Source organism: Solanum tuberosum, unplaced genomic scaffold (assembly GCF_000226075.1).
Source record: "Solanum tuberosum cultivar DM 1-3 516 R44 unplaced genomic scaffold, SolTub_3.0 scf00014, whole genome shotgun sequence".
Lineage (NCBI taxonomy): Eukaryota > Viridiplantae > Streptophyta > Magnoliopsida > Solanales > Solanaceae > Solanum > Solanum tuberosum.
In genome coordinates, this window is record NW_006238939.1 from 3,350,638 (window position 1) to 3,365,151 (window position 14,514).

The 14,514-nt window shown below is 32.8% G+C and overlaps 1 long non-coding RNA gene across 1 annotated transcript; it reads right to left on the reverse strand.

The window, feature by feature from the left end:
* Positions 1-436: 436 nt before the first annotated feature.
* On the reverse strand, positions 437-7,502 carry LOC107062802 (uncharacterized). The gene is made up of 3 exons (XR_001474852.1): positions 7,274-7,502; positions 7,128-7,210; positions 437-1,293 (listed from the first exon to the last, which is right to left on the reverse strand). It is a non-coding gene; the product is annotated as an uncharacterized lncRNA (long non-coding RNA).
* Positions 7,503-14,514: the final 7,012 nt, after the last annotated feature.

Below are 14,514 nucleotides of genomic sequence, written 5' to 3' on the forward strand. Positions count from 1 at the left end.
GACCTCTAGTTTGTCCCACATTTCCTTGGTAGTATCACAAAAATAGATTTTCTCATATTCCTCGCCATTGATAGCGTTATATAGAACATTTTTTTCATTAGAGTTTATTTGAATATTCTCAATTTGTTCATTCATGTAGTTCTCCAAACTTGGGATGGTGGAGGACTGACTTTCATCTGAACCTTTTGTAGTGGGAATAGGAATATCACCAAGCTTGATAACTCTCAAGACTTTCACATCATATGATTTTATGAAGGTTTCCATCTTAACTTTCTAGTGAGAAAAGTGTTTTTCATTAAAATATGGAGGTCTTCTTTGAGAGTTTCCTTCTTGAAATAGTGATCCCACGATTTGTTGAGCCATGATCTTTTTCTCACCTATTATTAATCATTTTTTTGTGAAGCGAGGCTCTGATAGCAATTTAAAGGGTAAGAGGGGGTGAATTGTTGTTTTTTTGTGAGTATCTGACTTGTGAAGATCCTTAGTCGACTACAGTTTGCCAAGAAGTATACTGAAAGCTGGAAAGTGCATAAGGTAAACTTGACACAAAACGTTTTATACTGGTTGGGATCCAAAAATGGATCTAACGTCCAATCCCCTTGGGTTGCAAGGGTGTTCTCTTCTATACTTTGTAACCTTTGATGTGAGTACAAAGGCGAGTGTAATTTTTCACTATTAAAACTCAGATTGTTTTCACTCTCTGTTTTCTTTTGATACAAAGCCTTGCCAACAATATTTTTCTCTCTTCTCTTTTTTGTTTACACAGTAGAACTAGGTAATACAATTCTTGTTAAAAGTAGAGTAGAGAATGTGAGATGATTCAAACTCGTTGTATATCTCTCCAATGGTAGACGATTTCTCTTTTATAGTGCTTGAGACTTGAATCTTTCCTTCGAAGAGAAGGCAACCCAAGAGATTCGATCCTTGAAAAAGAAGGCAGGGGTTCCTTATTTTCCAAGAATAAGGTCAAGGAAAATCTTCAGTTTCCTTCTATATTTGGCCTTGATTGACTTCTGATCTCAGCTTCCTTGATTGAGATATTGCCGTTGAATTTTCCTTCCTTGATTGTCTTTGTATTTGCTTCCTAACTTGATTTATTGTTTTAGATCAATTTAGCCTTTGTGTCTTCTTCCTTGATTGACGAACTTTTATTGGTAATCTTCAGTTTGTCCGTTTGTATGCTTGATTGAATCTTTTCTGATGTTTGTGAGATCTCCAACTCCATGATATCTGGAATACTTATATTCCAAGTTTCATTCTTGGTTCTTTCCTCTTTTGATGTTGTGTTTTGACCTGTAAGAGTTAATTGTTTATCATTAAAATCTTGTTTTAATAGTCTGCATTACTCCCTTTGCTGTTAGATTCTTTGACAGTAACATTGGAAGGGTAAAATTTATTTACTAGTCTACCTAGTTTTACATTTCCTATTGAAATTCTAATAGTCTTGTTGTTATCTAAACCTCTGGCTCTCCAATTCAATTTTTTTTGGTAAATATCTTTAGTTCATGAATAGTTTTTGAAAATCACTTTTTTGTGGGTTTTTCGGAAACAACCTCTCTACCCCTCAAGACGTAAGGGTAAGGTCTACGTACAACCCCCTCCCCCCCCCTAGACCCCACTACTGGGATCACACCGGGTATGTTGTTGTTGTATATGTAGTTCATAAACAAAGAATGGTAGGTTGATTATGCAATGCATTTGATTTCTCTTATTGTGAGTCCAATATCATAGGTAGGGGTGGGCATAGTTGGGGAAAATCCAAATCTGTCTTATTTTTTTTTTGGTTTGAATTTTAAGTACAGATTGGATTGCAGATTCAGTTGTTTAAATATTAAGATTTCGGATTGGATTTCAAATTTGGGAATTTGGATTTTTGGATATCCGAAAATCTGAAACTTTTATACCTTATTTTTAGCATGAGCCTATTATCCATATGCTTATTACTAATAAGTCCAACACCCTACTTACTAGTTATTAGTTCATATATCCAACTGTAAGTTTTATGTCCTGCCAGAATACTTTTTGTTTCGACATAATTTTACTATATAACAACATACCCATTGTAGTCTCACGCAGTGGGGTCTGGATAGGATAGAGTATACATAGACCTTACCTCTACCTTAGAGGTGAGGTAGAGAAGCTCTTTCTGATAGACCCTTGGCTCAAGACTTCAACATAATTATACTATGTTGTACTTAATATTTTCAACCCTTTATTTACTCTTTTCTATTGCATTTCCTGGATAATATGGTACCATTGCTTGCATAATATTTTATTTGGATGATAGTGGTGGGAATTACTAAGACATTTGAATGGAATTAAGCTCTCAACTTATATGCTCAAAAAATCAAAATATCCAAGCTGATTAGTTTGAACCTGAACTGAAGAAATTTGATCTAATCCAAGGTTGTTTGGATTGGATTTGAATTGTACTCTTCAATTCCAAAACCTAAAATCCTTACTAAAATTTTATATCCACTCCGAATTATTGGAACTTCCAACCTTAGTCACAAGACAACTTGGTATAAAGCCAAAAAGTGTATTGAAGTATCAAAATATTTTGTCAAAATCTCTTTATATTGTTGATTTTAGAAATTCTGTTTATATAAAGATGTTTAATTAGTATATTACCAAAATAGAGCACAGTTATAAGGGGTAATTTTACAAAGAGTCTTATAACTAATTGCAGTTAAATTCAATTGAACATACAATACTCCATTTTCGAATTACTTTGAGGAGAGCCAATTTTTTTTAAAGATCTCAACAATCGATCTAAGATCTCAGTGACCGAGTAAAGATCTCGGCGATCAATCAAAGATCTTGGAGATCGATCCTTTTCTCGAGTAAGCGCATAGGAAGTTACGAATTAAGCTTTGATTCTTGGATTCACGTTCTTCTTACCGTTGCTAGGATTTAATATTGTGCTAAATATCTTTAAAATAAATGGAGTTCAATTTTTTTTTGCAAAAAGAGAAGTGCAAGTGATTCCAAGTCTTTTTATTGTTGTCAAAGTCACACTTAGTGTGCTTAAGCCATGAGACGAGGTTCAAAACGTGTTGAGCACTGCACCTTACTTTATGTGCGCTTCAGTGTCGTCATCAAAGTTAAATATCCCCCTAATCTAATTTTGCCAAACACACAAGTTAACGGTCATGTTTATATATCATGACAACTAGTTTATGTACAAAACTCGCAAAATTATATTAGGGGGACATTTAACTTATTCATTCTATACAAAAATAATCAGTGTTATCAAAGGCGAAAAGCTCAAAAAGTTCTAAGGTACGTTGGGGCTTTATGCGTGAAGCGCAAATGAAGTGTGGGTTTTAATGAAAAAAGGTGCAAAGGGAGAAAAATGCAAATATATATATGTTTAGTCCAAGACTAATAATTATAAACATGAATGCCAAATATATGACCAAAGAAACTGAAATAAAACACATTTTGATAAAAGTGAAATATAAATTGTTTAGAGTCACCTCTTTAGAAGAGGCTCATTGGCAATGAAAAGAATGCTTTAGAACTTTGATGACGACACTGGAGTGCACATAATGTAAGTTGGAATGCTCAACACGTTTTGAGCCTCGTCACAAGGCTTAAGCACACTTTAAGCGCCCCTTTGACAACACTAAAGAAGACTTAGAATCACTTAGACTTCTCTTTTTGCATAAATTCAAACTGAATTTTATTTTAAAAAACTTTAGGACAATATTAAACCCTACCAACGATAAGAACATGAATCCATGAATCATAGCTTAATTGGGAACTTCCTATGCGCTTATCCGAGAAAAGGATTAATCGCCAAGATCTTTGATCGATCGCCGAGATCTTTAATCGATCGCTAAGATCTTTGATTGATCGTTGAGATCTTTGGAATTTTTTGGCTCTCCTAAAAGTAATTAGAAATGGTGTTTTGTATATTCAATTGAATTCAACTACAATTAGCTATACGACTCTTTGTAAAATTACCTCTTTTAACCTTGCTTCTTTGGTAATATACTAATTAAACATCTTTATATAAACCAAATTTCTAAGATCAACAACATAAAGAGAGTTTAACCAAATATTTTGATACTTCAATACACTTTTTGGCTATATACCAAGTTGTCTTGTGACTAAGGTTGGAAGTTCGAATAGTTTGGAGTGGATATAAAAATTTCAATTAGGATTTTAGGTTTTTCGATTGAAGAATACAATTCAAATCCAATCCGAACAACCTTGGATTGGATCAAATTTCTTCAGTTCAGTGTCAAACTAATCAGCTTGGATATTTTGATTTTTTGAGCCTATACGTTGAGAGCTTAACTCCAGTTGCGCGACCGCGCACCGACTCGGAAATTGTTTAAGTCCTCTCTTCTCTTCGCGTTTCAAGAGGGATGTTTCTTTCCTTTCCTAATTTCATAACCCTAACCCATCACTATTAACTTCCCTGAAAAGTCATATTTTAGGAGATTCGATAAACTAGACAAACGTTTAGCCTTTTGTTCTCTAACACTTCAAGAAGAAAGATCTAAGGTTAATTCTCAAGGTCCCTTTCTTAAGTTCTTCATCAAAATGTGTGTTTGAACATTCCTTACTTCATTTTGGAAATCTTACGGAAAATATCTTCATCACGAACACTTGTACATAATTAACTAAAGCTCATACTTCATCACAAACTCTTATAGGAAATTCTCATAGATTGAGGCATGTCAAAAGACAGTGTCCTTAAGGATATTTCATCCGGTATAGGTGTATCCCTTGGATTCAAGAAGCTCTTCTAGTATAAACTAGGAGCCAGAAACTAACAAAGATTCAATTGAAAGAAAACCCAACATAAGAATATATTAAAAGAAGAATTGTTCTCTTTTCTTATGTCACACACTATAAGTATAAGACTTAGATTTATATAGGAAAATCACTAACCTCTCTAATGTATCAATGATTGAAATAGTCAAAACCCATAAAGGCATTGAATTCCATCAATAAATTGAAAGCCAGTCATTTCATCAAAGAGTCGTTGGCAACAACCATACTATGACAAAACTTAATGGATAATTAAAGGATATTAATAATGGCAATATGATATTATCTATGGAGAGAAAATATTTAGGACATAAAATAATATTTTCTTTCAAGTATAATAAGAAATAAAATAATTCATTTTGAGATACTTGAATCACTTTTCCAACAATCCCCTACATATCTCAAAAGAAATCTTGATCTGTGACAAATTATTGTAGTTTTGATGATTGACAAATAGTCTTGATGTGTGACAAAGTATTGTTTATCATCATCAAAAAGGGGGAAATTGTTGGGATGTAGGAGAACATATAATGTTTGGAAGTAGTAGAACATATAAGTAGTTTTGATGATTGATAAAGTGAACCTGGTTCACTACTTGTTGTGTTTTGTGTACTCTATCAGGTGAACCAGGTTCCCAGATGCGAATGCAGATAATCTATACAAATATGTCAGATTGCGGGAAAGAAGAAAAATAATAAAGTGCAGAAATAAAAGAGTGAAAAAAGAAATAAAGAAATAGCCGAAACAAAGAAGGAAAGAAGGAAAGAAATAACGAAATAACAATACAGGTCGAATAAGGAAAAAAGTAAATATAAACAAGTTCTAGGCAGAAAAGGAAAGAGGCAGACGAGTTTAATAAGGACAATGATTAGTTTTCTAGGGAATGAAATTCCTTTCCTTGAAGAAGTTGATAAAGGAAAAACAAATTCTATAAAAGGTTCAAGCCAATTAAAGAAAAACTCATCTTTGAATAAACAGAATTTTGAGAGAATTTTCTAGCAAAGGTAGAACGGTACCTATTATATATTCATGACATCATCTTGAGAGCAATAGCCATTGGAGCAAAACTGCAAAGTCTTCATTATAGCATCACTGGAACCAGGTTCATGAGTTGTGTTCGAGTATAAACTATTTGAATGTTGAAGTCTTATCAATTAAAGTCTAGGGTTATTATACTTTATTGATTTGTTCTAGGTTTATTATTGAATTGTAATAATTCCTAGATTTGTAACAAGAAGTAGGTTTGGCTTGGAGAATAGAGTAGAGAGAGAGTGTTGAGAGAATTGTAACAAGAAGTGGGCTTGACTTTTTGGGGGTAGAGTTAAGAGAGAGTTTTGAGAGAATTGTAACAAGAAGTGAGATTGTTTGGAGAGTTGAGTCTTCTATTATAGGTAATTGTTGAAAAGTAAAAGGTACTAGAGTTTCCTTTTGACTGTTACGTTGTAATACTGAAAAGAATGTGAATTTTGAAGTGAATAAGATTGTGGTATGGTTTTTACCTTCCTTGAGGAAGGAAGGTTTCCACGATAAAATCTCTATTTTATTATGTCGCGTTTTGTTTGGCTCAACAGAAGTACAAGAACCTGGTAATTTTATAGGGGTAAGGTTTCTTCACAAATCATATATTCAAATGATATCTACAAGTAAACCCCCTTAAAATGTGGAATTTGAAAATTTAAAAAGTAAGATACGTTACTTCTCGTTGACGGTTAATATCTACAAGTTACTTAACACAGTCAAAGTTGCGCCCAAGTGCACACTCGGGGTCTCACAGGTGCACGACCACGCACAGTTCTGATGGGATTATTTAGCCAAGGTCGATTTTGGAAATATCATTTTTTACCCCTTGACCTATATAATTACTGATATTGTCCTTATAAGTGTTCAAAGAACATCCAAGGAGAAACGATTAGGAGAAAACTTCATAACTCTATGAACCTAAAACCAGAGTTTGTATTCAGATTTGGTTGTAATATTTTCAATCCTTATAACTCTGCACGTCGCAGATGACAAGATACCATATGAGAAGTCTTTTTCAATTTATATACCGTGCAAATCAATTTACGATATGAGAACTCATTGTCTGATTACGTTAGAACATCAACAATAACAAAATAGCCATTGGTGTACCATTAACATAGTACTCCCTCCATCCTAATCATCATCTATCATATATAATCATTATTATTATAAGTAGGAAGCCTCAAAGATAAAAGTTTGAAAGACCAATTTACCCATCAAATATCAAATATTGAACCACATTAATCATTTAATACCTAAACAATTCTCTTAAAAAAATATGTAAAGTAACGGAGGAAACTTGCCTCAAAAAAGCGATATACCTCGAACTTCCAGAAGGAGTACCATGGTTCAATCCCAACAAAAATTTCACCCAGAACTCAAAACACCTCCACTGGATTCACATCTAGATAAAAGGAAATGTTAGACACAAAGCAGGAGGGAGACACACAAAGACAAGGGGACTTACCTTTGCGAACTGATATAACTTTGCATACCAAGATGGAGAACGTTGTTCACCCAAAGAAGGAGAAAGAGCAAAGAAGCTGAGAGAGGAGATGGAAACATGGAAGCGGCGGATATTTGGAAACTGTGAAAAACAGAGAATGCTTAAGAAAACCCTATTTTTAGGGAGTGGATAAGGACAAGATCTCAAACACTTAGATTGCCTTTATTTCCTTAGCTTTTGAGTAGTGGGTTTTTTTAGCACTATCTAGCTTGGGCAGAACTATCAGACCCTCTCTAATTGTATAATGTTGGATGAGCTCATAAAGGGACCATGGGTCCACAAAATTTTGATAAAAAATTAAATGAAAAATGTCTTTCCAAATTTCTGTCATTACTGTGCTCTACATTAACCAATGTAGATTTTACTATATTGCAGTGCAGAACATTTGCTCTTGGTAAAAATATTCTTAGAACCAGATGACACTCAAGTCTTTCCATACTCTAAAAATTCACAGAAGACTAAGCTTTTGTAAAATAGAAAGAATGTAAGATTTTTGATTATTTGAGTAAAATAAATTTACTAATGTTGAATTAATTACTTTTAAGATTCAAAATTCCGATTATCTATATATCTCAGCAAAACCTTTTTCGGATGAGGATAATAAAATCTTATCATTAATTTTGGACTTATGTTTTACTTAAATTCATAAACCAAATTTTTATTTATTTTATTTAGTTTGATAATAGATTTAAAAAGATAATTGTTTATAGAACCTCCTATATATTTGAAATAATATATTATGTGTTTTTATTCAAATAATTGATTTTCAAATAGAATAAACAACGTGTGTGTTCAGAGATTAGTATAACTTAAAGTGAAAACCTCAAAAGTGTAAAGTTGAATTACCATTGTATCCCTATACTTGATCAAATTATATTATAAAACATCTAATTAATTAAATATCTAAAAAAATTAAAATTAAATGGTAATTGTATCATATTATACTAAATACTAAAAGTGGGAAGATATTAAGTCAAAAGTTGAAAAACTCACTCTTTAACTTTTAATATTATGAGAAATGCTATGATATGTGATATAACATCAAGAATATGCTTAATCCTCACCATTAAATTAAACTAAACTCAGGTATGTAACAACTTACTTAAGGCTTGTACTTGTATTTTATATCTCTTATTTTAGTCAGCAATTTATGAAGCAAATAATGGTGTATTGACAAATATGTTTATAATTTCTCTATTTCAAATTGTCCTCCTCTTTGCTACATTTCTCTTCCAATGTAATTAATAATAACTCACATATGGTGGTTACTTTTCTTTTAGGAGAAAAGATTACTGCGTTGAAAATTTGTATATGATTAAACTTTTTTTTTTTGAGTTATTTGAAGAATCTTGACTTTTTAACTTTTTAAATAATATAGAAGTTTTATAATAATGATAAGGCGTAAACTTGCAAAGCACGTTCCCAAAATCTAGTTTAGTTATACTAAAATTGAGAAGCCACAAAAGTAAATGTTGAAATACCATTTTGCCCCTACACTTAATTTAGTATATTATAAGATATCTAATTAATTAATTATTAAATATTAATCATAGCATATTATGATTACATATTAAAAGTGGATAAGTGTTAAGTCAAATGAAGAAAGACGAAAATATGCATAGAAAGATATTAGATATTTTTATCCTTTTAAAAATTAATTGATTACATTTTTTTTTCGTTTCCATTTTTTGTATTTATTTTCATTGCACTTAATATCATACAAACTATGTTTTTTCTATTCTTTATTTATTTATTTACTATTTTATCCTTTATTTATTTTAAATTCATCTTCATGACTCATATTTAATTATCTACTAGTGTACTTATCCGCGCTTCACGCGAAATTAAATATATTTTTAAATAATTCATGTCGTTAATTGTCTATTTTTCAATAAGAAGTGTATAAAAAACAATACAAATCAAGTCACGTTCTTGATGTTGTTTATTCAGAAAATTGCTAGAAAGATATTTTCAAACTTTAATTTCCGCTTAATATTGCCGATAAAAATAAGAAAAACATTAAAGAAAAGTATGTATCTTAAGAAAAATAAATTAAGTTGATTATATAACATTACGTCGGAGATCATACTTTGCAATAAAAAATAAAAGAATTGAAACACATAATATAAAATAAAATGTATATTTATAAGAAGTCATGATGTCATTAGTATTTTGATGTGTTACTCATCTACTCAATTATACAAAAATTATTGTAAGAGTGAACAAATATTAAATTTTTGAGAGTACATGAAGTGTCAAGTTGTAGAAATGTATACCAAGCGTTGAATCAATGTTTGTTCCTAACACATGTAGAGGAGTTGAAGAGTTCCATAACATTAATCTATTTATTATTGTAGTCATCACTAAAATAAATTAATATATGATAATAACTATTTAAAAGGTAATTCCTTCTTTAATGTGGAAAATTAAGATATATGATTTTTGCTTTAAATAATTACAAGTTAAATACATATTAATCACAAATGCACATTTATTATAGCATAACTATAAAATTACATTTTATTATATGTATGTACACATAAATGATAAATTTTTCTTCATTCTTTTCATTAAATAATTTATTGATTAATTAAAGTTTTGAAATACTCTAAAAAGATGGTTTATTTAATTATTTATTTTGTGATTGATTTCTAATATGATAGACCATATCATATATATTTAGGGGCAACAATATCTAACAGCTATGAGAGATGTACCTTCGGTAATATTATACCTTTCAACAATGACAAAAATTTAGAATATTAATTAGAAATTGACAAACAGATACACGCAGAAACAAAAACATGATACTATTAAGCTTCTTTCATTCTCATAATAATAATAATAATAAGAAGAAGAACAACGTAACAACAAAGTTAATTAACAAAAAATGCTAATTAAACTTTCTAATATGTTGGTTAGTAGAGTTTTATAAATTGTTTTTTGTTAGAACAAAATGAAATTTATATATTTGATCAAAATAAAATAAAAAAGAACAGAATAACATTAATTAAAATCAAAACAATTCATTAATAAATCATCAAAAGATTGGGAAACCATTGAAACTTTTATGCTAACAAGGTCATCTCTTTTGATGAATCTTCTAAGATAATTGAGTTTCATTCTTCATTTTGATGAACTTGCACCAAATTAACGTGAACATCTCTATGATGAATCTTTGAAGAATATATCTATGATCTTTACCAAAATGAAGACCATATCAAGACATTATTAAGTACGTGAAAGATGAAAGAGATGAAAGAAAAAAGAATATAAAAGGAGGAAAAACTATTAATTAAAAGAAAGAATGAAAAAATGGAAATGGAAATGAATATTGAACATCTCCACAGATGATTGTTATTTATAAATTGGGTAAATCATAACAATTGTTCGAAAGAAGTTAAAGGTGCATGTTATTTAAGTAAAGAAGATAAATAAATGGAGTTTTTTTTTTTGTAACTTATTAGATATAATTATAATAGTAAATATGATTGAATTTTTATATAAATAAACAAATTATTTATTGAGAAAATGAAGAAAAAAAACCAAAAAAAGGAGAACATGGATAAATAGGAATGGATGCTATAGAGAGGTGTCACATCACCTTCTCTATGTTTCTCCTTTATATATATATATATAGAGAAAGAGAGAGAGAAAGAGAGAGAAATTTTACATGAGGAGTTGAAGAGTACCATAACATTAATCTACTTATTGTTGTAGTCATCATTAAAAAAAATAAAATATATGATAATAACTATTCAAAAGATAACTCCTTCTTTAATGTGGAAAATTAAAATAGATAATTTTTTCATAACTATAAAATAACTTTTTATTATATGTATGTACACATAAATGAAAAAAATTTCTTCATTCTTTTCATTAAATAATTTATTGATTAATTAAAAGTTTTGAAATACTAAAAAGATGATTTCTTTCTTTCTTTATTTATTTATTTTGTGATTGATTTCTAATATGATAGACCATATCATTTATTTTTAGGGGCAATAATATCTAACAACTATGAGAGATGTAACATCGGTAATATTATACCTTTCAACACTGATAGTAATGGCAATGGATGTCCACAAGGTGGGCAAGGAGGAAATCAGCGAGGCTGTGGAAGCTAGGGAAATGGTAATGTAGGTAGAGAAGTAGTGCATCCAGGCAAAGAGGTTGCCCACCAAGATGACAGGGCTCAGTTTTATGCCTTTTCGGGCAAGACCAAGGTTGAGGCGTCGTATGCAGTGATCAAATGTCCTATTCTTGACTGTGACTAAATGGCTACTATTTTGTTCTATCCGGGTTCTACTTATTCATATGTGTCAGTTCAGTTTGCCTTAGGATTTGATGCATTTGTGATGTTCTTGATGCCTTCATCCATGCTTCTACCCAGTAGGAGAGTTTGTCATAGTCACCTATGTCTATCGTGCTTGTTCTATGTTGTTTATGGGTTTCCAAACTTAGGCTGATTTGGTTATTCTAGATATGACTGACTTTGATATAATCTTAGGCATGACTTGGTTGTCCCCCTATCATGTTGTGCTTAATTGTAATGTTATGTTTGTGATTCTAAAGATCTCGGGTAGGGAAAATTTAGAGTCGGAGGGGGTGTACAAGCCTAAGCCAGCTAGGGTCATATCTTTTGTTCGGGTAAGGAAATTGGTAGGGCAGCGGTGTTTGGCATATTTGCCTTATATTCGAGATGTTGATGCTGAGTTTCCCATTATTGAGTCTATTCTTGTAGTGCCTGAATTCAAGGAAGTGTTTCCTACCGATTTTCCTAGTATGCCACCGGATAGGGATATAAATATTTGCATTGACTTGGAGTAGGGCACTCGCCCCCATCTCCATTCCACCTTTATCGCATGGCTCCAGCAAAATTGAGAGAGGTTAAAGCTCAAATCCAGGAGCTTCTTGGTAAAGGTTTCATCCGTATTAATGCTTCCCTGTGGGGTGGTCTTGTCTTGTTTGTTAAGAAGAAAGAAGGAAGTATGAGAATGTGCATAGACTACCGACAATTGAATAGGGTCACAATTCGAAATAAGTATCTGTTGCCTCGGATAGATGATCTATTTTACTAGTTACATGGTGCATCAGTTTTCTCAAAAATTGACCTAAGGTCCGGTTACTGATATACCGTGAGTTTACGGTATTTCTAATACGTTTCACTTACAAGTTGTGTGTGTCTAAGGCCCTTTTATATTGGTTTTGATGTGTTTTTATCATGTTTTGCAGGAAAGACGTTCAGGCGCGGAAGTGTAGAGATAGCTGAAATAAATGCAGAAGAAAGGCATTCACGGAGGTGATCTACGGACCGTAGGTCCATTCACGGTCCGTAGGTGATGACCGTAGATCAGCAGGCAAGGCATGGAGGACAAATCAGGGAAATCTGACCAAGTGTGGAACCACGGCGTCTATTGACGGTCCGTAGATTGATCTACGGACCGTAGGTCCATTCACGGTCCGTAGGTGATGACCGTAGATCAGCAGGCAAGGCATGGAGGACAAATCAGGGAAATCTGACCAAGTGTGGAACCACGGCGTCTATTGACGGTCCGTAGATTGATCTACGGACCGTAGGTCCATTCACGGTCCGTAGGTGATGACCGTAGATCAGCAGGCAAGGCATGGAGGACAAATCAGGGAAATCTGACCAAGTGTGGAACCACGGCGTCTATTGACGGTCCGTAGATTGATCTACGGACCGTAGGTCCATTCACGGTCCGTAGGTGATGACCGTAGATCAGCAGGCAAGGCATGGAGGACAAATCAGGGAAATCTGACCAAGTGTGGAACCACGGCGTCTATTGACGGTCCGTAGATTGATCTACGGACCGTACTGTTGATCCGTAGAATAATACTGCGAGAGTTCCAGTACCTGATTTTTGAAGATTCTAAGTACTAAAAACTAATATATGACTGAACTGAGTTTCAAAAACATTCAAATATTCTTAAAATGCAAGAACAACTGAAGAAATAAGGTACTAAGACTGAATTTACGCAAAAGTAAAATGAGAGGCTGGAGAGGAAACTATTATCTCAAGCTAAAATAGAATCGAAAGGAAACAAAATATTGTACTTGGCCTTCTTGGCTGCTTCTGCTTCCCAACTAGCTCCCAACCAAGTTTGTCAAATCTCATCACCTCCTTCATAGGTGATACTTTCAGGAAAACTCAATCATCTATCTCAAACTCTAAGTCCCTTTTCCTTACATCTGCATAGGACTTCTGTCTAAAGTATATCTCTGTTGAGCTGAATTCTTTCCATAGCTTCATGAACCAAATCTAGCCCAATCAAGGATGCTTCACCTACTCATCCACCTTAAGAATACATAAGCGACCATCTCCCCCTTGGGAGAAAACCTCTACCTTATGCTTTGAACTGCACCTTTCAACTGGAGTAATATAGGATCATTGTCCTATTTTCCTTAACCTCCGCTACCAGTGAAGATTCCGATCTATTCTGGGCTATCACACCACCATTTGATGTGTCCGTATGACCAACTCCTAAGCGAGCAAGCCGATGAACATCTTTTTCTAATTCCTTTCCCTTTTCCTCAACATGCGCTACACTACCCTTTAGAGATCATCTTTTTGGCCTTAAGGGAAGAGATAATTCGACCTATAGGCACTGAGCTACTACCCTTTCAGTCTAAGACTGGCTCGTTTGGAAACTGAAACCGAACGATCCTAGTTCTACAATCGACTAAGGAATAACAGGAATGTAACCAATCCATGCCTAGAATGATATCAAAATCTACTATTTCTAACTCTACAAGATCTGCTAAGGTGAATTTCTAAAAGACTGTGACAAGGAAATTTCAGTATACCTGCCTAGCTATAACTGGGTCACCAACTGGAGTAGAGACTGAGAAGGGTTCGGAAAGAGTTTCTAGACTAACACCTAAGATTAATGTTATAAAGAGAGTTACAAAGGTAAGAGTAGCCCCTGGATCTAACAATGCATAAACATCTAAGGAAAGGCTTGAAACGTACCAGTGATCTGAAATGCATAACGTCGAATATGAAACGAGAAGTTGGATCATACCTTATGTACGATAAGAGTAGCAAAGAAAGTAAAGTTTTCCTAAAACACTTCGTAGCCTCCCACACATTAGATGTGGTACACTTCACACCCATGAAAAGGACTATACTTAGTGTGACTTTCAGACATCCTAGGACTCTTAAACTTAATGCTCTGAT